Source organism: Bombus fervidus, chromosome 18, assembly GCF_041682495.2.
Source record: "Bombus fervidus isolate BK054 chromosome 18, iyBomFerv1, whole genome shotgun sequence".
NCBI lineage: Eukaryota > Metazoa > Arthropoda > Insecta > Hymenoptera > Apidae > Bombus > Bombus fervidus.
Window position 1 is genome coordinate 822,061 of NC_091534.1, and position 22,773 is coordinate 844,833.

At 39.9% G+C, this 22,773-nt stretch overlaps 2 long non-coding RNA genes across 3 annotated transcripts in view; one reads left to right on the plus strand and one right to left on the minus strand.

Annotated features, from left to right (window-relative positions):
• LOC139996508 (uncharacterized) overlaps nt 1-22,773 on the plus strand; it is a 289,415-nt gene that overhangs the window by 196,184 nt on the left and 70,458 nt on the right. The window lies entirely within an intron of this gene.
• Nucleotides 17,020-19,630, minus strand: LOC139996516 (uncharacterized). Of its 2 annotated transcripts, XR_011802272.1 has the most exons (5): nt 19,246-19,630; nt 19,033-19,075; nt 18,562-18,654; nt 17,583-17,720; nt 17,020-17,441 (listed from the first exon to the last, which is right to left on the minus strand). It is a non-coding gene; the product is annotated as an uncharacterized lncRNA (long non-coding RNA). The 2 variants fall into 2 exon arrangements; XR_011802271.1 differs by having other exon boundaries at nt 17,583-18,654.

A 22,773-nucleotide genomic window follows, 5' to 3' on the forward strand; every position in this document is an offset into this window, starting at 1 on the left:
TTTCCACCTACTTAGGGGCTCGTTTCTTGGAATCTGCGGACGCAGTACGTAGTTGATCTTCATCGAGCAACCTTGCCAATACGCATCGTCGTTCGCCACTCGCTCATTTGAAGAGGTTCGAGAGGCAACGATTCTGATTTATTTTCCTCTAAACGTCATCATCTCGAAAGTATTCCTATTACAGCATGTATATATTTCATGATATGGAGTAATATCATATGATGCTACTAAAAACATACATCGACTTCATCAGACGTTCATATAGATCAACTTTTTGATGTCCGAATTTACTACAGTGCGACATATGATTAAGTAATTTCACAAAAGGACCCGAGTTAAAAATTTGGAAGGGGTTCCATTTCAGGAATAGGTTATGCAGAAAAATAAACTCCATACATTTTAGGGCAGACCATATGAGATAGTTGTCCCAATAGAGCAAAATGCCAACAAGAACATCTTACAGGATTTTCAAATCCAAGTCGAAAATACATTCATAAGCAGTTGCAATTTTCATACAGCGATGATTGATTTTAGTCTCGTATGCAAGCACTAAATATGTTTTCGCTTGAAACCTTTTTGACTTCAGGTGTCTTTAGGTTTTTCTTTTTTTTTTTTTTTTTTTTGCATATTATCTATTGACAGTCTTGAGTGCAGTGACGTTGGTTTGAAAATTTTGGCTCGGCTCGACACCTGTGCTTTGATGAGAAACGTAATTGTTGACAATACATCTGTTCGGTTGGAATGTACTACTGCACTGATGCATTGTATCGATTGTATTGTCACCTACACCTGTATTGTGACTATAGCCAGTTTTCAATGGTACGAGGAGTATTTTAACTCGTACAAGGACGACTGCAACGATATAAAGGAGGAAATTACGGAGTGCGTTGCCTGCAGCCAAAGCAGTGAAACTTTGTGCTCCTGTTTAGCGACTGGAGGTCAAATTACGCGAATTGCATGATTCTGTACAAGAAAATGGAAGCACATGTGCAAATGCCGCATATTTATCGAAAAATAGGTTGTTCATAAGATTTTCGATTTTCAAATATGTTTGAGGTGTTCATTAATTTTCTTCAAGAAGCTTTTGAATCTTACAACCTTTTCCATTGCAATCTCACTGCGTATAGTTTTGTTTGTATTACACAAGCAAACGTTTCATTTGTTCGTTTATCCAAATTGAAACTTGATATTATTTTATATTATTGTTGCTATATTACATTGCACAATCCTTGTATTAAGAGAAATATGTTAAAATTCTGGATATAGTTTCCTTACAGATAAAACATGATTCTCCATTCCAAGTATGCAAGTGTATTTGTTTGTGAAATAATGAAAATCTCGTCCTCACGATTAGAAAATTGACGTACTGCATTGCATATCTGACGAAAATAATTGGGTCCATTTCCTTGAGTAACGTTGTTACAAAACTGCGTACTATTCACGCGATCATGTGATTTGAGTGCACAAACGAAAGATTGGAATCGTTATAGTTTTCTTCTTTTTATATATATATCTGTATATAATTTTGCACGTTTTAAGCGAATCACGTTGTTCATCTTTTCGCCGTTACTATGTAAAACTCCAAAACGCAAAGTTTTTTGCTAATAATTATTTACGAGTCTGCCAAATTATTCAAATTCCCCATCACATAAATAGATATCACAAGTTCAAAACGTTGCTGTGTCATTGTCCAATCTGCATAGAGTTTTCGACGATATGATGACCAATATCTATATGTTCACACTTGTTATAGATATCTTCAACATATGCAAATATACGACAAGTTATAATATAGTAGATAATACATTGTTGGCAGGAACTTCCTGCATATTCTACAATTCCGTTCATCTGGACGGATTGCATTCGAGTCGGATTCTTTTTTGCTAAATCGCTAAATACAACTTTTCATTAATGTTTTCATTATATTTATACATTGTATACTGTACACGTATCATTATGAATTCTATACGTTTTTCTTTCAGTTGAGATATAAATGATATTTAACGTTGCAGTGTTGCACGTTGCAAATGCTTATATCGTTGCAAAGTACATTGTACGATGTATCGCAAGATCTACTATTTTAGCAAATCTTTTTTTGTCGATGCGACTGTTCCCTGCTTTTTCTTGTTTTATATTTTCTAGCACTTCTAAACAATTATGTTTCTATCTTTTCATTTCTACTAACAAATTTTGTAACTTCTATGACGGTATAATGAATTGTTTACTGTAATAGTAGAATTCTGTCAATTTTAATATTACTTAAAATTTTCCCTTGAAGAAAGACGTACTTACTTCCAAAATTTAGTAAGAAATAAAAGAATGAAATTTTGGGTAGACTTGTACTCTATTAGTTTGCTTTCAAAATACCTCAACAGTAATTAATAAAAGATGTAATAAGATTCCTTCTATAACTTTCATAATTTATTACAATGATTTTCCGTATGCTTTCCGTGACATGCATAACTTGTAGAATATAAAATTTAGAAAACATAAACTTGTAAAATTTGTATAAATATTGAGTATGTTCTCATTTCTCATTGAATTCTGTATCAAATGTAATGTCAGTTTATAACATAACCAATAAAAGTGTGTTAAAAAAAAAAAAAAAAAAAGAAAACGAAAGAATGGGAAATGCAAAACAATAAAATAGACGTAGTTGTCAGTAATGAGGAGTATTGGTCGAGATTCCAGGGCTATGTCGGAGCATTATGTTAACCAGACAAGCGCAGGAGAAGAACATCGAGAGACAGACAAGATTAAGAATAGGAAGATGAAAAGATGAGAGGCACACCCAAAGAGAAGACCAAGCCTGAAGTAATGTCGAGAGGTATTTTAGAGGGGCTGATAAAGTGAATCGGCCGATATAATAGCCTCGACTTCGACGCAAGGCGGTGAGTTTGTCTTCGCTTGCCATTGTTGCCGCGGATTCTGGATTGGCGATTGCTTCGCGATATAGGCGTTTCTTCTCCGAAGGTAGCTCGTTTTGTAGTATCGTATCGTAGTTGTTGGAATCGGTAGATTGGACTCACGTGGCACTGTATGGTAGTAGGTGTCACTGATGTGCCTCGGACTCGCCTCTCTTTCCAACGCGACAAACAACTTGAAACCGCGTATCGTTCAATGATTCAAGAATATCAAGAATACCTAGATTTGGGCCACATGACGAAGATCACCACTGATCACCCCACAAGCAACGGATATTATTTACCATACCACGGCGTGATCAAGGAATCGAGCGAAACCACCAAACTCCGGGTTATGTTCGACGGATCGGCATCAAGCACCACCGGAGGTTCATACCGGTCAGGAGGATTTTGTTGAAATATTATTGAGATTCCGGTGGCATCAATACGTCCTTACCGGCTGTTACGACCGTTCGCGGAGAGACGCGGTCGCGAGGAAAACGCGTCAGCGAGAGGCGTAAATTCTCGCTACGATTCGACTAATCGACGCCGCGAAGTAGTCGTTCCCCGTGTTTCGGTTAGGATAACAGGGGTGGTTAATTGAAATTAACACTGTGTTAACAGGTTAATATGATAGATATATTCAACAATGGATTATACAATCTTATGAGCGTCACAAGTATTTGACGATGAGTACAGCTTATGCGTTACAGTAAATGTGACCCGATTTGACGATATCTCTCGATGAGATAGTTGGACTTTGCAAACGAATTGATTTGAAGGTAGAACCGTGGTAGACTTACTGACTGTTCGGACGATGAAAATAGACTACCCTGAGAGTGACGATGCTGTGTCAGAGGAGAGCTAGGAAAGGGTGTGTCTAACGCACGGGATCATCGGATTCGTAGATGACAGTTTTTTGGCCAGGAAAGTGAGGGTAATAGACATTGTTTCTATTGGCCATTACGATTGTTGGTGGACTAGGAGGGGTCTTAGCCGCCCTCGATAGAAGGTTTGTGGTGGGAAGCATCGCACGTGTGAAAATAACTAATTTTAAGTGTTTTCCGGACACAAACCAGAGATCTTAGAAAATACTTTCATAGAAAAGATCCTTGTTCGATCTGAGAGTCTTTAGTTCAAATTTTCTAAGATTTATGGTCGGTCCTTGAGGTTCTTTAGAGTACGCAATAAGGATGTGCAGACATATGGTTGCCATCCCGCTCGCGATGCGACGCCTGGTCCAGGTAGAGAGTCGGCCGACGTAACATCAGATTCTTTAGAGTATGCCGTAAGGAGGTGCAGACACATGGCTGCCATGTGCGATGCAAGGCCCCGTCCAGGTAGAGAGTCGGCCGACGTAACATCCTCCCCCCGTTGAGAGGTTCCCGATCAAATGATATGGTTGATGTCGTGAGGTGGGTTTCTCGTCAAACGTTGTCGCTGTTGATTGTGGCAGAATTGTCTGGCGTCAATCGGCTTGGTGATGGGACTAACCGCTTGATGCTTCGATCCAGGGTGCTCGTTGCAGTTCGAACGGTGGCCGTTCGTATGATGCTGTTTGCGCCGGGCTGGACCTTGATGAATCTGCCCATTGCGTTGCCATTGCGTTGGGGGAACGTTGTCTCCTCTGAGTAGGATGATGATGCCTTTTCGTATGCCGTGACTGCCTTACTCCATCTTTTTTGGATATTCAACTCGTGTTGATACTCTTGATGCTCGCTGGAGACGGCTGGACGGAGTGTCCCTGAAAGCTCGATCTCGCAAACTTGTTAGTCTCCGATGAGGAAGTGACTGGGAGTAAGGATAAAGAGATCGTTTCGATCTGGAGATATCGAAGTTGGCGGTCTGGAGTTGAGGATTGGTTTTGATTTTGATAGGGAGTGTGTTTCGCGTTTTAATTGTATGAAGCTTGTTTATGACGACACGTCTGAGATGTCGTTTGAAGAATTGCTGCTAGCTTCCACAATCCGTTGAAATGAGGCGAGTTGAGAGTTGTGAAGTGCCATTCGATCCATCGGTCGGCTAGAAAGACTGACCCTTCGATGAGCGATGAATCTTCCCAGAGACGCGACGAAGGCCTTGCTTATGAGATCGTTGACCAGCTCGATGTGGACTGCCTTAACTGCAAGACGTATAAGTTGGATACGAATACCTGGATTCTGCGGTGGTTGCGATCCTTTCGCTCTTTGACGTAAACGATTTGCAATAGATGATTCCGAGGTTGATGAATGGGCGAGATTCCCTTCGTAGAGTACGGATTACATCTGAAAATTACTGAATTATAGTGATTTGACAAGTTTGTTGTTTCTGTCCTGTTCGGAAACTCCTTGTAGTTTCGATCGCTGTGGTTCTCGTCGTTTTAGGAATTTGCGGTTGTGTTTTTGGGCCCAGGAAGTGTGGTGGAACACCTCTGCCCATGAAGTATCGTAGAACACCTCTGCCCATGAAGTGTCGTGGAATGTCTCGATCATGGAGGTGTCGTGTAGTACCTCGACCCAGGAAGTGTCATGGAACACCTCTGCCCAGGACGTGTCTTGGAACACCTCTGCCCATGAGGTGTCGTTGAACGGAATTCCTGTGTTGCCTGATGCTGACTCGTCCAACACGATGCGGAGTTTTGTAGTTGATTGGGAGGTTGGGCTCCCCCCGATGATCCGCCCGAATCGCGCTCTCTTAGTGATGATCCTTGGCGGAGAATGAGCGTTGGGCGTCGTGACGCTGGACGTCGTAACTGTGACTTGCCTTGGCATTGCAGAATATGTTGGCGTTATTGGAGCCAGGGGTGACTCCAGTGAGATCCTCGTGGTTTTTTCCCGAGACTTGTCCGATGCAGCAATGGTGGTGACAACGTGATGATTATTCCGCTTCGGATAATTCGCAGATGTGGCCCCTTTCGGAAATGGCGAGAGTGGCATCTTCTTGTTATGTTCAGGAAGATGACTCTCCGATACGATACTCCTGCTCTCAGATGATACAGGTAACGTGCTGTAAGACAGACTGAACATTGAGATGCTGATTGAGGAGGAAATGTTCCTGGAGAATCTTATCGTGGATTTCGAAACCCCTGCTGTAGGTTTTGATTCGAAATTGCCTCTGTTGTCCTGAACGGGATTCAGTTTTTTCCGGTCCAGAGGATCGTGAGAGGTTGTCTTCAAGTCGCGTGTTGGCGAAGAGTTGCGAGTGTCAGAGGTTGTCTGATTCAAGGCGCTTGCTGGCATTGAATCGGATTGTTCAGATAATGATAATGCGAAATTGTTTGTCGTCAAGTCGTATGTAAGCGATAAGCAGTGAACGTTCGAAGTTGTCTGATTCACGGCGTCCGGTAGCGTTGAATCAGAATTTTCGGATAATGAGGACGCGAACTTGGTCGTCGTCGAGTTGCGCGTAGGCGATGAGCAGCGAACGTTAGAGGTTGTCTGATTCACGGCGTTTGGTAGCGTTGAATCAGATTTTTCTGATAATGAGGACGCGAACTTGGTCGTCGTCGAGTCGCATGCAGGCGATGAGCTGCGGACATGAGAAGTTGTCTGATTCAAGACGATCGGCATTGTTGAATCAGATTGTTCAGACGATGGCGCGAGCCTGGCCGTCGCCAAGTCGCGTGCTGGCGATGAGCAGCGAATGTTCGAGGTTGTCTGACTCAAGGCGATTGGTAGCGTTGAATCAGATCGTTCAGATAATGATGACGCGAGCTTGTTTGTCGTTAAGTCGCGTATTGGTGATGAGTTGCGAACGTGAGCGATTGTCTGATTCACGGCGATCGGTGACGTTGAATCAGATTGTTCAGGTAATGAGGACACGAACTTGGTCGTCGTCGAGTTGCATGCAGGCGATGAGCTGCGGGTGTCAGAGGTTGTCTGATTCACGGCGATCGGTATCGCTGAATCAGATTTTTCAGATAATGAGGACGCGAACTTGGTCGTCGTCGAGTCGCATGCAGGCGATGAGTTGCGAACGTGAGAGACTGTCTGATTCACGGCGATCGGTGACGTTGAATCAGAGTGTTCAGGTAGAGACGTTGCTACCGTAATTGTCGTCCGGTCGCGTATTGACGATGAGCAGCGGACGTTAGAGGTAGTTTGATTCACAGCGATCGGTATCGTCGAATCAAATTGTTTGGGTAATGATAATGCTACCGTGATTGTCGTCCGGTCGCGTATTGGCGATGAGCAGCGGGCGTTAGAAGTTGTCTGATTCACGGCGATCGGTATCGTTGAATCAGATTTTTTGGGTAATGAGGACACGAACTTGGTCGTCGTCGAGTCGCATGCAGGCGATGAGCAGAGAACGTTAGAGGTTGTCTGATTCACGGCGTTTGGTAGTGTTGAATCAGATTGTTCAGACAACGATGACGCGAGCCTGGCCGTCGCCAAGTCGCGTGCTGGCGCGCTGCGAGTATCATGCAATGAACTTCGCGTGTCATGCGACGGAATCGGTGCTAGATTCGATACGACATTCTCCCTCGGCGGAGTATGATCATTGTTACTGTTATTATTTGGATTATTCTTACGTCTCTGGTAACTGCTGGAAGTATTGCTGTTGCATTCCGATAGTTTTGGATTCGCCACTACGTTGGAGACATCCGTTGAGGAAGAATCAATGTTGTTGAGTCTGATCAATCGTACCATCAGGTCTAAATAGATATCCGATAAGTCCTCAGGTTCGTTGTCGTCGATGTCGAGCAATTTGTTAAGGACAATGTTGAATTGTTTCCAATTGTCGTCGACCAGTGTTTGATAAAATTTTAAGCTGCCCTTGTTGCGCTGCCCGGACTGTTCGTATTGGTCGAGTAGTCTCCATATGGTCTTGAATTCTTCGCTTATATCGTCGTACTCCTGTTTCAAGGCGGTGATTCTTGCTTCGTTTGCCATTTTTTGTGATGAAGATACTTCGTTAACGAAGGTGGTACTTGTGATGTGTGATCGGTGTTTCCCGATGCAGAATTGTTCCGGCTGCAGTGCTCGCTCGTCACTGTGCAGCGGGATATCGTGATGTTCGCGAGGAAGGCGTTCTTCCCGAAGATCACTCGTGTTGTAGTGAAACTGAAGTTGTTCCGACTGCAGGTTGTCGCTTGTCCCTGTGCAGTGGAATGTCGTTGACGTACGTTCGTGAGGAAGGCGATTCTTCCCGAAAGTGACGTGTTTTGTCGTTCGATCGAAGTTGTTGAATATCGTTATGTTTACGATTGTCCAGTTGCGGCGGGAGGCTGCCTGGTTGCGTCTTCAACCATTAAATTATGCCTCTTCCAAGGTGACGGTCCCTTGACGTTACTGACTTCGCTGGAGTGGTAACGCTTCCGCTGCTGGTTATGTTGGATTCATGTGGCACTGTATGGTAGTGGGTGTCACTGGTGTGCACTTTTCACTTACCACTGAATCCGGCTCGAAGGACCAAATGTTACGACCGTTCGCGGAGAGACGCGGTCGCGAGGAAAACGCGTCAGCGAGAGGCGTAAATTCTCGCTACGATTCGGCTAATCGACGCCGCGAAGTAGTCGTTCCCCGTGTTTCGGTTAGGATAACAGGGGTGGTTAATTGAAATTAACACTGTGTTAACAGGTTAATATGATAGATATATTCAACAATGGATTATACAATCTTATGAGCGTCACAAGTATTTGACGATGAGTACAGCTTATGCGTTACAGTAAATGTGACCCGATTTGACGATATCTCTCGATGAGATAGTTGGACTTTGCAAACGAATTGATTTGAAGGTAGAACCGTGGTAGACTTACTGACTGTTCGGACGATGAAAATAGACTACCCTGAGAGTGACGATGCTGTGTCAGAGGAGAGCTAGGAAAGGGTGTGTCTAACGCACGGGATCATCGGATTCGTAGATGACAGTTTTTTGGCCAGGAAAGTGAGGGTAATAGACATTGTTTCTATTGGCCATTACGATTGTTGGTGGACTAGGAGGGGTCTTAGCCGCCCTCGATAGAAGGTTTGTGGTGGGAAGCATCGCACGTGTGAAAATAACTAATTTTAAGTGTTTTCCGGACACAAACCAGAGATCTTAGAAAATACTTTCATAGAAAAGATCCTTGTTCGATCTGAGAGTCTTTAGTTCAAATTTTCTAAGATTTATGGTCGGTCCTTGAGGTTCTTTAGAGTACGCAATAAGGATGTGCAGACATATGGTTGCCATCCCGCTCGCGATGCGACGCCTGGTCCAGGTAGAGAGTCGGCCGACGTAACATCAGATTCTTTAGAGTATGCCGTAAGGAGGTGCAGACACATGGCTGCCATGTGCGATGCAAGGCCCCGTCCAGGTAGAGAGTCGGCCGACGTAACACCGGCGATATCGAAAAAATGTGTCGGCAATTCATCGTACGTCCAGAAGATCGTAAATATCAAAAAATCTTGTAGCGTGCCGATAACGAAGAGATCGAAACTTGCAAACTCAATACCGTAACATTCGGTCTCTCCGCAGTCCCGTATCTAGCCATTCGGTGCCTTAAGCAACTGGCAGAGGTCGAGGGACATCGGTTTCCGCGCGCAGCGCAGATCCTGCAGCGGGATTTCTACGTCGACGATGCGCTGACCGATACAAAAGACGAAGCTTTAGCAGTTAGAACCGAACTCACGGAACTGCTAAAGCAAGCCGGCCTAAATATCCGTAAATGGGCATCGAACGACCGGGATCTGCTCCAAGGATTATATGAGCAAGACACCAAAAAAAATTACATCTCGGCGAGTCATTAACATTAAAAACACTCGATGTTCTTTCGAAATTAGCCAACGATTCCATCCTCTATGCGATCAAATTCGAAATGCGAAAAATTCAAGTTCTCCGACTCCTCCCCGACCAGTATGAATAAACGGACGCAAGCAATTATTATCCGAGTTATTATACGAGTTATTACCTGAGTTATTACACGAGCTACTTATTCGAGTTATTATCTGTGATTAACGGAGTATACGAGTTATCGAGTTATCTGCGAGCGTTCATACTCTATCTTTGCAAATACGTTGTATCTATCGACGGTATTTTTATACTTATATTTACTTAATTTATTCCAAATATATTTGACGGGTTGCAGCAGCCATCTCTCTCTCGTTATTTCGTTATTTTATAATATTGATCCTCACACAATCCACAACACTACTACAACGAGCCTGAGCATTGAAGGTAGATTGAGATGAATTCCTTCCAACAGACTTACACACTGAATGGAACAGGTACCATGCACAGTTGCCGTTGCTACACAGTGTAAGATTCCCGCGGAAAGCCATCATAGAATCTGCAACAGAAATTTAATTGCACGGCTTCTGTGACGCTAGCGAGAAGGCATATGGCGCCTGCGTCTACCTCAGAACCACTAATCTTGGCAACCATGCCTGAACTCGACTCCTCACGACGCGATCAAAAGTAGCGCCGCTCAAATCGCTGACCATACCACGGCTCGAATTGAGCGGAACACTTCTTCTTGCTTCCCTGATCACCTCTATACAGTAGGCCCTAACGATCAAGGTCTCCCGTATATCAAGGTCGATCGTATATTGAACCGATCCCACCATCGTGCTCCAGTGGATCAAGTCCTCGCCGTACATCTTAAAAACCTTTGTGGCGAAGGCCGAGATACAAACTAAGACCAACACCACCGACTGGCGTCATGTGTCTAGCGTCGATAACCCAGCGGATCTTATCTCCCGAGGTCAGACGCCCAAGGAATTCCTGCGTCCGACCATTTGGAAAAAGGGACCAGAGTGGCTCCAGCAGAACGAACATCGGCCGTCCTGGAATCCAACACCGTTGGTCGAAGTCCCTGAACAGAAAAGGTCGACCTGCTTGATCATGAACACCATCGACCATGCTACGAACTTATACGAGTCGCAAAAACTAGGTATTGAAAACTCACAGAATTTGTTTAGATTGACTGTGACAAATAAAAATACAATGAAAAGATTTTTTGGGCTGATTCTATGGATGGGTCTGGTTAGACTATCATTTTTACGTTTATATTGATCCCACGATCCTGCATATACGCAAACTTTTCTGAAAAAGATAATGTCAAGAAGTAGATTTGAAATGTCATGAATGCTGAATTTTTCAGCCAATAGGCAGACAGATGTTTCGAAACTTTATGCAAAATACAATAACTAATGGATAACATGGAAATAAATTTCCAAAAATATTATCATCCATTTAAAACTGTGTGTATCGATGAATCTTTGATACCATTTCGTGGTCGCATGTGGGGACACATGAGTCGTAGGACGAGGCGCAGCGAGAGCGACTCATGTTGTTGTTGTGCGTCGGATCACGATTACTGCTTCCATACACATAAATAAAGCTACATTATCTTTAGCCAAAAACAATGTCGCCGTTGAGGGCAACCGTCGTTGCAAAACGAATTTGAATCTTCCGACTCCTCCCGACCAGTATAAATAATCGGACATGATCACGAGCGAGATTATTATCGAGCGAGTATTGAGTTGATTTAGCGAGCGAGTATTGAGTTGATTTAGCGAGCGAGTATTGAGTTGATTTAGCGAGCGAGTTTATGAGTAATACGAGTAAGCGTTTACTGTGATATAAAGCTTTAGCGAATCTTCGTAGTGTACCTACAAGCGATTTACTTCACCGGAAATAAATCTCCAGTAAGGTCGTCTATCGACGTTGTACTTTATTTTAAAGAATTAATTAAAAATATATTGGACGGTTGCAACAGTAAACAACCTAATAATTTCTGCAATCCAAAACACAACATCCTCATCCGCTACATCGGTGACCCCGACGTAAGAACAGGAAACAACTAAAAAATTGAAATGGCGTCAGATAATAAACAAAGTTCAACCATCCAAGCGTTACGAGTACCGCCCTTCATGCCTACGAAGATCGAACTGTAGATCTCCATACTAGAGAGGCAATTCACGGATACCCACATCACCAACGACAAAGAGAAGGCCACAGCCTTAATATACTGTCTCGAGCCTCAATATCAAGGAACATTGGAGAAGATTATAAAGAAACCTCTGGCCACAGGACAATACGAAAAACTAAGGTACGAATTAATACGCATACTAGAAGAAAATGACGATCGAAACCTTCGCAGTTTTACCAGGATATCAAAAATCGCGCCGGTCCACATGTATCCGATAAATTCATCCTCACCATGTGGAGAAATCGACTGCCAGATCGTTTAAGAAAAGTACTGACCGTGATGGATGATTGGGGTGTCGTCAAATTAACTCGAGCCGCGGATAAGGCAGAAGAAGCATACGTACGAAACAGTCGCGCGAACAAGACAAGCAGTTACCCAGCTGCCGGCGCAAAGCGAGAACACAATTGACTCCCTGGCCATGGCACTTAATGCCCTATCAAAAAAGGTAGATGCGCTGGCTACCGACAAACATCGTCGGTCACGCTCATCTTCGCGCAGGTGGACCCGGTGAAACGGAAACAACCGTCCGTAAACGCGGCGCACGACGACGGTTTAAAGACACGCCGCATTTTCGTAAAAGATATTGTAACGCGTATATCCTATTTAGTGGACACCGGTGCAGACACCTGTGTATATCCGCGCAGTAAGATCCGTGGACACACGAATAAGTCGGGATATGAACTGTACGCGGCTAATTGAACGCGGATCGCTACGCACGGCACCTTCATCGTCTCCCTTAACCTATCGCTATGCCAAGCGTTCAAATGGCGTTTTATAGTGGGCTGATGTGCAAACGCCTATTATCAGTGTCGATTTCTTGAGTCATTACGGGTTGCTCGTAGACCCACGCAACAAACACCTCGATTCCTCGACAAAAACACTCGGTTATCAACCAAAGGATTCCCTTAACGCCTTACCTAACCCCACTTAGCGTCGATTAAAACAATCATCGGAGATACACTATATCATAAAATCCTGGCGGAATTTCCTGACCTGACGAGACCGCCAGTGTTTCGAAGAAACAGTATACGGCATGGGGTGGAACACCACATTAATACGACGTCCGGACCGCCCCTCCATGCCAAACCACGCCGCCTCGCCCCCGATCGTCTCAAGCTGGCGAAGGCGGAATTCGAAGTTATGATCGAGCAAGGCGTGATGCAACCATCGCAAAGCCCATGGGTATCACCCTTACACATTGTGCCAAAAAAGGACGGAGGAATTAGACCGTGCGGCGACTATCGGGCAATGAACGCTCGCACCATCCCGGACAGATACACACCATCGCACATAGAAAATTTCGCGCAGAATTTGCATGATAAGCGTGCATTTTCGAAAATAGACCACGTTCGCGCGTACCGTCAAATTCCCATCGCAACGGAAGACATAAAGAAGGCGGCGATTACTACGCCCTTCGGACTTTTTGAAGCGACCAAAATGATGTACGGGCTTCGAAACGCCGCACACTCCAAGCGCGTCTCACTTAGGAGAAACGTTACGTTCAAATCGACGGGGAAATCCTCATGAAGTAACGTCAAAGAAATTAAAACGGGGAAAAATTATTGCAAAAGGACACAAAGGTGGAATAATCATTGTAAAATGGAAAAATAAATGGAACTTCTTACTTTTTTATTAAAATTTGTAGTGGATCATAATGCAGGAAAAGCAGCAGTTGGTATATCTGATCAAATGAGTGTCTATAATAATTCGTTGCGAAAATGACATGGTATGAGTAGCTAGCCTATGAGCTCTGACTAATGTTGCTGTTTTCAATGGTTATATTTTATATAAAAATATTAACAAGAAAAATACGAAAGAATCACAGAATTTCGAAAGAAATTACCTGTCCACCTAACAAATTGTCGGGATGAAGAAAGTCCAAGTAGCAATACTGTAAATATACCTTAAATATCTCGTATATCACAAGCTGCAACAAAAAATTGGGAGAGCATCTAAAGTTCGAAGATATTGAAAAAATCCTACGAAGACAATGTAGCATGATTTGGACGAGATATTGGCAGAAAATTGATAAAACAAGTCATAACACGTTTTCAGCTGATAAATATTTGGCGATTGAATTTTGTACACTTTAGAAAATTGAGAAAAGTTATATTTCCTCAAAGCTTCAAAATCGTATACTCAATTGTACATAAATAAATTCAAAATATTCAAGTTACGAGATCATAAATTACTTTCTCTATCCTTTATCATCAATTGTCTATTTCCATCAAGTCTGTTTTCTATTTCCACCGGATTCTCTTTTCCATCATGCGACTCGAATATAAGAAGCCCCGGTACCCCAAGAGTGCAACCCCATAAGTAATCTCCTTCTAACTCTCCAACTTTCTGCAGCTACATACTACGTCTCTTGGATATCGAAAGAAACGGCTTCTCTCCACTTTCGAATATCGCGAATTAATAACTTCATTTCGCTTCACGGCAGATTCTGTCCAAACATCACCGAGCGAAATTCAAAATCTCTGCCGACCGCTTTAAACAACTAACAACCTATTATCTGGACTCCAACAGTCGCGTTTTATACGTTCACTTGTTGCCGAGAAGTTCATGCCAACATTATTAACTGTGTACTGAAACTAGTGCTTTCTGTTCCCTTTCCAAAACTGATTAGGCGAAAATTTAAGCTCCTGGCGTACCAATAAAGTGCCGTACATATGTCTGAAAGGACAAACTGTAACTATTACCGGCTATTTCATACATAATTCAGTGGTCTGCCTTTCCTTCCTTTCTTGTTTAATTTCTCCAACCTAACCCCCACTCCATGATGGTACAAAACGCGGACGAGGATCTCCATAATCCTTACGCATTCAGGGAGCAGAAATTCAGCAGAGATCACAAAATGTAGAGCATTTGAACGAAAACCGAATCAAATGGGGACCAGGTAATATGTATGAGATACAAGTGACCGAGTGCCGAGTCGGACTGGTGAAATGGTCAACGGGAAAATTCGTACTTGACTCAGACATAAACAATCAAATAGGTACTGAATCCTAGTTCAAGGTCGAGAACGCAAAAGTCAATTCAACCAAGGGGAAACCAAATGGAAGAATAGTCTGCTGCTCCCCCATTCAATTAATGAAAACATCAGTAACTGATACCAAATGCCACACTCAAGAAAACCAGGAAATCGAACGAAGCGCGCAAACGATAAGTCCTACATATATACATAAAAATGCGCATATTACAGGGCAACAGTTCACTTTAATATTTTCTTGACACGCGTTCGATCTACGAGTGTGTAAGCATACCAACAAATGATATCTCATCAAAAAAAGGAAGCGTTATGTTCGCGCAACATATCTTCATTCATATTTATTTAGAGATCATACGCTCAATTTAGACTATGGAGAAATTAGGACCAACGCGAAGCAGAAATTCTTTAAACAAAAGTCTCATGAACACCACGATTTCCTCCTATTTGCCAGTACTAATTTTTCCCCAACTTCCGAGATGTGAAAAGGGTAGTAAGAAAGGTTAGACGGGTTCGGTTGGTCAACAGATTCGCTACGGGGAATCTCTGCAAGATTGGGTATCGAAATCACACGCATCGCCGACTTCAGTAACTCAGCGGTACATCGAATTGCTATTAAACATTATTTCACATTACCTTTTGACCCTCGATGATCCATCTGGCCAGAAGAATTAGATTCTTGGTTCGTCACAAGAAACTTAACTTCAATTTAATAGCCTTTTTAAAATGTCATGCTTTCTCAGATAGAGTCTACACGTAGATGCCGTTCTTATTACACTAAACAGTCATAAGTCATAAGTCATAACGTATACAGCTCGATGTGGGTGTACCCTTTTTGAACTAAGAATGCGGATTCGTTGTTCACACTTTTCGGTAGAAAAGTTCTAGCCAATGTTAAGAAACAAAATACAAGGAGAAAGTCTCCTGCAGATGTGGCTCATGGGTGTCCTTGTTCCTGGAGAAAAACCACCTATTTCGCTGGGCACATCTGCTTTCTCCGTAATTGGTAAGAGCGTGCAAAAAACCAAAGGACTGTTTAAGGGACCATCCATAAACCGAAGATGTTTATATGAATCGAGTTTAATAACTAACAGATGTGGTTTATGATGGTTCCTTGGGTCTATTGCGGGTCAGTGTGACGATGGGTAGGCCTCGACGGCCTGACCGTGAGGGACGTCGCACGGACCATCTCGCGCAACGTAACACAGTATGTCCATTTTAAGTGTATACGCGCTATTATTTCTATACGTATAAAAAATAGGGGAAAAAGTTTTATATAGAAATTGAATGGTATCAAGAGGGGCTCGTACTCTTGTTATTAAGCGCTGCAACCTATGAGCAACAATCGGAATTTGAAATAGATACATCGCTAGAAAAGTAACAACAAATACAAAGAAATTGGTTTCGAGAGCTTATTGTAGCGTTTTATTTTTTCGCCAGTAGTATACTACGTTATTTCCTAACGTTTGAGATCGTATTTCAACTAAAGTATATAATTCTAAAATTTAGTTTTGTTAAAGATTAGTTTTGGTGCACATTACTTCTATTTTCATATTCAAAACTGGCAATCCTGTTCTCTCACTTCTTGAACTCTCACGCTCAGAAAATGGTTTCCTGCCTAATTTCATACCCCGACAAAGATACGCAGGAACGAAATCCTGAACGTGTTTATCAGAAGGAAATCCAACATAGAGTTATCGAGTGAAGTTATCAAACCTGTGAACTGTTTTATATATGACAAAAAGTTTTTAAATGACGCGGGGGAAGGAAAGTGAGTTAGGCGAACCCCGTGTTTCAGATAGTACTATGAGCTGTGCACATCTATATCACAAATTAAAGATGTGATTTTTGTAAAGATACAAGATCTGTATCAGTTCTATAATATAACATATTTCGCTGAACAAGGCATCCCCTCACAAAGTAAAATCTGCTTTTTGGCGCTCACTTTATTATTCGAAAGAAAGGGAAGATATTTCAGAATATAAAAAATTGCAGGGAACAAATGCTTATGAATGCTGTATCAACCACCAGAGAAAAGTGCAGGAAAATTGAGGATAGACGCTGTGACTGAAATGTTTTTGCTTTCAAAAAAATTACATTGCGTGAAATACGCGAATCATATCGATAACGGTGATACAATGACATTTAAAACATTAAGCGCGAAGCTGATTTTGATGTGCTCTCCGTTCAAGCAGCGTGCAGATGTGGCCGTGGGAGATGCGAGTTAAAGTATAAGCACATCGCAGTGACGATTTAGTTTCACTTTATACAAATTATAAATGGAAAATAACGAGATGGGGTACTCATTTCAAGTGTGAAAATAAAGTTAAGACAGTAGTGAAGTTGTTTATCAAAAGTTTACTAGAAGTATCCAGCAGAATTCTTCGTTGACGGAATAAAGAAACTTGTCACGCGTAGCCAAATATGGATTGACGTAAATGGCAATTATGTTGAAAAATAATTAACATATTTTATAGGTAATGAATTGAATTTTAATTTCCTTTCTGTTTCATTTCAGTCAACCGTCGTAGTTCCCATTAAGAACAGAACTGCGGCTTCGTATCTCGGAAAATAATGTGAAAAAGAATTGTTTGTGTTGTTCGATGATTCCGTTAAACGAAATAATGTTAGCGTCCATATATCTTTTGTGCGTTCATGTCTACAAAAAAAAGCTAATTACATACATTAAAGGAAGGGGTTTAAAACAGGCGGATTTTTCGGCTACGTTCTTATACTACAATATAAATATACATAACAAATAAGTATATAAAAACAATATATATAAATAATATATACATACGTTCACCGCGGAAAGTAAGCTGACATCCTACAATATGACCTGTTTGATGAGAGATTCGGAGGTAAACGAAAGATTCGTCCTCCCAAATCGGTTCTTTGTTGCTATTATTATTCTTCTTTATCTACCAATTAATCGAAACTCGTGCTTGTAAACAACAGTGGTGTAATCATCATCGTAACGTTTCATATCATATAAAAAAAGTATTAACCTATGTATGTCGAAAAACTGTTAATTTAGATTATACCTTACGTTTAATTTGTCGTATGAAAGATAAGCATAGGACACGAAGCGGTATTGTGTTTACGTTGAAACAAACGAAAGACAAGGACAACGTAAACACAAGAGCAGCGTTTCGCGTCCTTACGTGACTTTCATACGACGAATTCAAGTTAAGATATCTGGTGAGCTAACAGTTCTTTCTTTATAATTTTTTTATAAGGAATACAAAGATAGACCGGCAAATGTATTAAAAAATATATGGTTCCATTTGCAAAAATGAAGTTGAAATGGGACCCTACTACTGGATCTACAAAAAAGTAATTTGCACCGTATGTGATGTCTTTTTTCGAACTAAACAATTTTTGTTAAAACTTTGTCTGATAACATCAATATCACGTGATATATTCTACCGATTATTGTTTTGCCATTGGTTAAATATTGAGGTTATGTTTCTATGTATAATAAAATATCTACATATAAAATACATATAAAAATTGAAAGTTTAAGACGATTTTATAGATACCAGACTCGGTATATTATTTAAATCATGTCCATATCTAATTGTAATGACTTGTAACAGAATCTAAGAACTAAGATTTGTTTTCTTTCATTCATAATTTTTGGTTAATAAATACGAAAGATAACGAATAAATATACTGTATCACTTTTCTTAAATGAAACGATGCATTTTGCGATTAAAATGCAGACATTATAGCAAATAATACAGTAATAGTAGATAATCTAAAAGAAGTAGGGAAACGACTTACCATAACAGCATGGAAAAGAATTTATGAAGAATTGCGTTATTGGAATAGGCTTCTTTGTCTATCACGAAGTGCATCAGAGGAGGATTCTTAAACAAATTTCGTAAAAAAATTACTATCTATCAGATAAATACAATACTAGATTCGAAGAATAATTAATATTACGTTAAATTCTGTTATTAGTAACCATTATCGATGACCGACTTTATTTTTGGTTCTGAATAAGCATTATCTTTGATGAAAACATTTTTTAGCGGAAGAAAATAAAATAGGAAGAACGACCTAACTTTTACATAAAAAGATATAAACAATACGTTTAATTAAAACTAAAACATAAATATGTATATCATCACTCTTACTTTAATATAACTGTATAAATGCAAGTAGTACATTAAAGACGAAAAATATACTAAAGATAAGAAAAAAGAAAAATAAATAAAAAAACTGTATAGGTTTCTACGACTTACTTCCACATGTGGAATAATCTATCTGGTTGCTGTGTGACCCATCCTAGAGACAGAACAAAGTTATTAGATTAAAATAATCCACAGAAAGTTTATAATTCATAAAATTTACAAGTATAAAGTATTTATCCTGAATAAATTCTTTTTATAGAAAATTGCAAGTCAAATTTTGAATAACAAGACTTTATATTTTATCTAGCAACTAGCACTTCTTACCAATTGCACAAACACTTGCTAAACACAAACATTAGCACATGCACACTACCGCGTTTCGAATATGAAAGACCGTTGAACACTACCGTCCCTAATAAAGGCAGATTCGTACTGCTTGTTCATTGTCTACGCTTCTGAACTTCGAGCAGATCCTATACGTTGCGCAAATGTCTCTGCGCCGATTATATAAGGTTGTCCGAAAAGTGTCCTTTTTATACAGACACATCTTTTACAACAACGCATCTTTATACAAACATGAAACCTAATGTCTCAAACGTTGTGATTTTTATCGTGATAAAATAAAATGGATCGTACGTAATTCGATAAAATAATATAAAACGAAAGATGTTGTGCATCCATTATTTTCTTATAAAACGAAACAAATTTTTCGGACAATCTAATATTTCAATTTTACTACAATAAACTAAATAAAATAACGACTTTAAATCTCGAAAATTGTCACTATTATGCTGCTGGTTTTTATACAGATATTATATATCAAAGAGGATAAAATATGCAAATGCAAAATATATTCGAACTATGTAATAAATGTACAATATTTTACAGAAAATAATTTAATGATTTTTATCCTCTGAAGCGTATGTAATGCTAGAGATATTTGGCAAAAAATGGAGGCTACATCTGCAATCGCTACTGAAAATTGTGTAACTGCTACACACATACGTAAGTATAATACATGGCATAAACCGCTATAATGCTTATAGCTATATCGAAGAAGATACTCTATACGTAACAATTCTCTAATCTCCACATGACCAAACCATGACCCTAGAGAACAGTGTATACAAAGCCGTATTATGCATGTACGATGTATATGTACATATTTTGCTCACTGTCAACAATATAGAAGAAGAGTACTTTTACGTATCCCCACAACAATATTTTAAAAGCAATTTTTGTATCTCAATACTTCAAATAGAGGAGGTAATACCAGAATTCTACAGGATATTTTGTTGTACGTAACGAATATAACAGAATATAACGAATATAAGAATTGTTTATATATTGCATGTAAACGGTAGATGAGAGTTAGGTTTTCATTAGCTTCTTAAATTCGGCCACCGCAAAGTAGTTGACAAACAATACGAACATATACAGTGCTACAGACACACAATTATATGTATCATTCACTGTAATGGTGACGAATCGTCTGGTGACTCCAGTTATAATTCAATTAAAAATGAGTATCATCAACGTATTGGGCTTATAGGTTGTTGCAAATGATTTTCAATACTCCGTTAGAAAAATTCAGCCGAAAATTCGCAATTAAGAAACCGGATAAAGTAAATAAAATCAAATAGACGTGTTACTTAAATATTCAAATACGGATATCAAAAGAATTGAATATATGTAAATCGTTTACGGCAAAAACGCAATCCAGTCATATACAGAGACATCGGTGACTATTGTGAGTAAAAAAGAATGCCAATTACACGTGTTTATATTGCCGCGATACTTCACCATATAATGTCTTAAAATATTCTTCAACTTGGTCTCTTACGTCCCTTTAAAAATATGCGTGATTACCTTGGTTTCCGCGATTCAATAGAAAGAAAACATTTTCAGAAGTGTTTTCGTCTCACCAACAGTCCGATATTACTTCGTGAAAATATTCATCTCATGCACTTTGGTATAGGAAATAAATTTCGAAGACTACTGACCTTTCAAAACGAAATGTAGCTTTATATTACTTTTGCATTTAGTTATTTAATTCCCAACCCAATCTAAATATAAAAAACGTAATGTCACATCTTCGGTTTGTATCTCTTCCGGCAATAGTTATTCCAATTATTTTTATTATAAATTGAACTTTTCCTATAAATTGAAATTGCTGGCCTTCGTGAATGCGAAGTTCCTTTGTCAGGGTCGAATATGTACCTACTTTATCTCTACACCCAATTGTATGCAATTGTACGCAATAATAAGAGCACAAAGCCTTTCGTTCAGTCGCTATCGCGCCTCACTTGTATTTCGAAACAAACTGCAGAACAGACGAACAAACGCACGAGCGAGTCTCAAATGGACGATTCTGAGAGTACTGTGTAATAGCAAGCTTTCAAGCTGCTCTCTCATTTAATTTGTACTTTATAATTTGTTCAGCTGGACATTTGGTAAATTTTTCTAACTTGAACTCTCAAATGGATGCACAATTTCAGAGCACTTTCGAAAGCAAATGTCACAAGAAATCCTCAAACTGGCTTAAAGATGCTCTAGAAAAAACCAGCCACGGAAAAGAGAGGATAATGAACCTTCTGGTAAAAAGACTATGATTTTCGGTACTTACAAATTACGTCGTGACAAATTATTATTTACAAGTATATGATTCATAAATTATTATTTGTGAAATTTCAAAGCGTCGGAGAGATTTGAATGCAGAGCTCGAAAAAGGAAATTTTTTAATTAATGAGGAAGAAGAGTTTAAAAATAAACTTCCAAAATTGACGGAATATTTTTCAGTAAATATTTTTCAATTGATGAAGCAGAAACAGAAAGATATTCAAACGGTATATCGCTGTTTGACATTGATAGTGATGCAATTCGCAAGAAGGTAAATTTTAGAGAGGCTTTTTAAAATTTACGAAGAGATTTTCAACCAGTCATTTCAATAATAGTATAAGGTTGACTAAACACAAGATATACCATTATTCGCGAAAGCAGTATGACGTTCCACTTATAGTGTCGTAAACAACCGAAGATATGAAAATATTGTTGTAAAACTAAGGTCAGAGTAATACGTAATAATTTTGTCGTGTGGCGCAAAACTGACGAAATTTTAAATTTACCGTTTGATATGATAGAAAAAAAAGCATAATGTGGATTTGCTATTCAATAAAAGCAGATTCGAAATTCTTTTTAGTTGTGTCACCATCGATGCCAAGCGGCGATATAAGAAATCTAAAAATCTTGATAATGTTAATACTTTCGATGAAAGTAAAATTGAGTGCGTTTAACGGTTTCGTTTCACCGGACAAAACATCGTGAGTTGTGCTTCTATATTGCAAATGAAATACGGTAGATGGTGCTAGCCTTAGCACAAATGTTTGTTGTATCGCGTATTGTAGTTATATTTTCTCTTAGACCTTTAGTTTTTTCAATAAACTGAGAAATGTAAGAAGAAATGTTGCGTTTGAGGGGCTCTTTCGCTCTAATCATGATTTAAACATGTTTAAATGTTCATAATGCAATAACAATACATATCATTTTATTTGGAAGAGTCCACAGAATTTTTTCGTCTCAACCGCAACTCAATAGCTGCTACTGTAAGAACATAAAATATTTCCAAAGCTGAAAATTTGCAATTTTCTTCAAAATTGACTTTTTCGAAAATTGTAAGTTATAGGAAAAAACGGTTTGCAAATTCGAGTGTAGCTCGCAAAAGTCTGCAAGAATCGTCTGTTGACATTGCGAAATTAGATACGTGTCGAACAGTGTTATCGAACAGTGTCGAGCACGAAGAAATTCGATTTTCTTGAAAATGAAGCTTTATACGGGAAGATTTTATTCCACATT